The sequence below is a fragment of the Crocodylus siamensis genome, chromosome 3, assembly GCF_052110815.1.
Source record: "Crocodylus siamensis isolate JL-2025a chromosome 3, ASM5211081v1, whole genome shotgun sequence".
Classification (NCBI taxonomy): Eukaryota; Metazoa; Chordata; order Crocodylia; family Crocodylidae; genus Crocodylus; species Crocodylus siamensis.
This window is the reverse complement of record NC_143397.1, coordinates 28,812,678-28,816,645: the sequence shown is the minus strand read 5'-3', so window position 1 is coordinate 28,816,645 and position 3,968 is coordinate 28,812,678.

Below are 3,968 nucleotides of genomic sequence, written 5' to 3'. Positions count from 1 at the left end.
ATGCCGTATAGGTGACACTTGAAATTTCAGGCTTTAGTCTGCTGCCCTGGAAATGACTTTGATAGGTACAGGTCAGACCAGCAGGTCAGCAGCTTTGAAGAAGTCCAAAGGCTTTCAGATCAGTGCAGACTGCTGACATTCAGTGGGAGTGAAGCAGCCCTTGGATCTTGGTTCAGGTCCCAGCCCGAAAGTTGGATTTTCTTTTGATTCATTAATTAGGCAAAGTTTTCACTGAGGTTTGAAAATGCCCGACCTTGCAACCCTGCAGTAAAAGTGCTTGCTGCTGCATTCTTTTGTTTCCATTGCTGGCCTGATGCAAACAAGCGATGCTGTAGGATACTGGGTGAAGCATACTTCGTGCATCAGCAAAAGAAAGGTTGTGCCTCAGTATCACTCCAGTCACATGGAAGGATAACACAGGATTAATTTGCTGCAATGTCACTTTAACCCTCCTTTATTTAGATGAGCCTTCTTTAAATCTTTGAGCCTTCTTGAAATTTTGCTACATGTGTGGATATGCTAAACAGAGAAATGAAGAAAGTCATTATAACATTTCCACAGCAGCTCTGGGTTTGACTGAGCTACAATATTCCACTGACAATTTCCCAATTTTGTTTTAATTCCAGGTCTTTGGATCTAGAACACATGCAAATTATAGGTTGTATTTGCAAGCAATCATGTAAGTTGATAGTAATGCATCTTCTTTCCTCTTTACCTGCATGCTGATATGATTCCTTCTCATGCAAGGTCATCAGTCACTGTTAATCACAAGTATACCTTGCAGTACCAGTCTGCATCCTTAAGGCACACAAGCAGGCTGCACCTCAGTTCCCTCACTCCAGCTCAGGAAATGGAGCAGTAGCTTTACATAGTTAATTGTTCCTGTCCGTTAGTTTGATGCAATCACCTTCAGCACGTTGCCTCTCTGTGAAGGCAGTGAGGCTGTCTCCACGACTCAAGACTGACCTCAGGCAGGTAAGAGTCACAGTAGTGCCACATTTAAGGGGGGGTGGGTGGGAAGGGGACTCTCATTCATTGTAGATATATAGCAAGATGGAACTGGTAGTCTAGAAGCAAGTTGCCTACATTAAGAGGGTGCAGTGGAGAAACGGAAGGAGCCATGAAACGACAATGCAAAGGGATTTGGGTACTACCTCGTCACCAGGGACCCGGATACCATAAAGAGTATTAATGTAAGGCACTGATACGGTTAAACTCTTCTTGCCATTCAGTCTTCCAGACTAGGGACAGAAGGTACACATAACCTGGTTTCAGTGATCAGAAACTGGTTTAAACCTGTAACAGAACAAAAGTTCAGTGCACATAAACCAGTTTCAAAATCAGCGAAACCAGTTTGAGATAAACCTGGAATATAGTATCAGACTTAACTAACCGAGGTCAAACCAATTTATGGAACTTCTGTCCCAGACCTCAGCCAGTGTCACAGTGTCCTGGGGACCACGAGACTCTTTCCGGGGAGGGGCTGGGCTGCTGCAGACTGAGCGGGGCAGCAGTGGTGGTGGGACTAGGGAGGGCTCAGGGGGCTACAGCCACCCAAAAATTTGGCTTAGCCCCAACAGCCACCCCCCTGAGCCCTGCCGCTGCCACTCGACCTGTGCAGGCTGTGGCAGCTATGCCCACCCTGCTTCCATCCACAGCACAGCCCCCCCACCGGGTAGAGACTTGCACTCCCTGGGACACCATGACAGTCACTCCCCCCTCACCGGCCCAGCAGCAGGAGTGGGGGCATGGCCAGATGCCAGCTAGCATGGCCCCCTGAGGCGAAGGGGGTAGAGAGGAGGTTTATTCCCCCCTCTGTCCCCTCTCCCCCCAGAGACTCCCATCCAGGGTCTGCCAGCTGGGTGCAAGCAGCAGAGGTGGCGGCCAGGGCTGTCAGACCCTGACCACGGTCCCCTGAGGGGAGAGAGGGGGGAATAAACCCCCTCCCTGGCCCTCTTGCCTCAAGGAACCATGCTAGCCAGCATCTGGCCACCACCCCAGCCCTGCCGCTGCAGCAGCTGGGGGGGGGGGAGCAGGGAGGGGGAACTCTACCGTGGGCTGCTGAGTCCTGCCAGGCAGACCCCAGCTTGGGTCTGTGCCAGTAGGACAGGGGACAGAGGGAGGGGGAATTAAACCCCTGTCTCCATTCATTTCACACTGCTGCTGGGGCTGGCCAACACCCCCTGCCGCTCAAGTGGCAAGGGCGGGAGTGGAAAATGCCTGGCGAGGGCTGCTTCCTCCTTCCCCCTCCAGACACACCCCGGCTGGGGTCCTTGCAGGCCACGGTGGGGGTTTAAACCCCTCCCCACTCATACTCAGCCTGTTGGAGCCTGGCCACATGGCCCCTGCTCAGCACAGCTTCCCTACAGCTCTAGCCCCCACCCGGCTTCTAGCTTGAGCTACTGCAAGCATGTGGCTTTATTTCTGGAATCAAAAGCGAGTGTCTGTTCACTTGCAAATTGGTTCAATCTATGCAGGTAAACCTAACCTGGAAAGATTGAATGAATTCAGGATCGGGTTTTTTGAATGTCTGTACTTAGCCCCAGATAGGCAGAAGCTCAGGTGCTGGGCAGTGCTTCCAAGAGGTATGTTTAGCTTCCTGCACTGACATCCTGAGAGATGCTAGGCACCACTCTGCACCTCGTATTTAGAAATAAATGATGCCTGTGAGGCAGAGATTAACAGGACAGTCTCATCACCCGTCCCCTTTTCAGCTGAGGGATTCAGACACAGGCTCCCTGCATGACTGTAGTCAGGTTACCCCACTACACCAAGATGCGTGAGCTTGCTGTCTGAAAACTGGAATAACAAAATCATCCTGTCTGTCTACCTCTTCAAGGTAAGGGCTGTCTCTTCGCTATTGTACATACACTTCGTGTGAACCTCCAGGCATCACTGGAGGACAAACAATAGACTATAGGAGCACGGTTAGAGAATGTATCTCATGATATTTCTTTTGTCCTTAGTGGTCCAGGTTTTTTATTTTAATGGTTTGGTTCTTTTAATTTTTTCTAGAACATAAATTGCAGTGTTCAGCCCCACTGCCACTAAAAGAGGCTATTTTCATAGTTGTCCTGGGATGAATATAATAAATAAGCTACAGAGCAAAATAGATCTCATAGCAACATGTGATCAACTCGCTGGAAACAGACAAACACCAAGAGAAATTTGTGGAGCAAACACAAAGACAGCATTGTTTGCAAGTTAACCCCAGTACCATTTAAATGCACTTTACATTTAGTTCTTTGGATCTAACTAGAAACAAAACTCTGGGAAGTGCTGAGCCCCTGCTGTAATGAGTGATTCAAGTCCTGTTATCCTCAGTGTGCCAAAACTCTTGATCAAGTTCATCCGTTTTTTACTTGAATAAGAAATTAGTAAGGTCTTCAGGATCCAGCCCACTGACTTGAAAAGGGAGCAGCTGGTGGTAATCAGTTGTTCGCAGCTGAAGGAGAACTTGCCATTCCACAGAGCTGGCAAACGAAGACCCTACATTCTCCATTTGTTCTCTTTTAACCCAGCCTAGGAACAGCAGGGCCTAATAGATACAGAACTGGACTGTCTCAGGCGCTGGACAGTATTCCTATTTGATGTCGGGCAAAAGTCAGTGTGGTAAACTTGGACCTCATCTGATGACCAGCTTCCCCATCCAGAAAATGAAGATTACTGAGGCAGGTGAGTATTGTTGAGAGCTGCATGTTTATGGCTGAAAATTACTACATAAGTGTTTACAGTAAGTCTACTAAAGCCCTTATCACATCACAGCAGCACAGCTTCTATTCATGGCCAGATTCTGGCTCTCCTGCCTGGGTGCAAAAAAGTGGTGAGGGGCACTAGAAGCCCCTTCTCCCTTGTGCCTTTCACAGCACAAGAGAGAACAGGTTAGCACAGCCAGAGATGTTGCAGGCCACAAAAAGATGTGGCTGAATGGCAGGGCTGGGGCCCAGCAGCCTGCTCTGAACCAATTC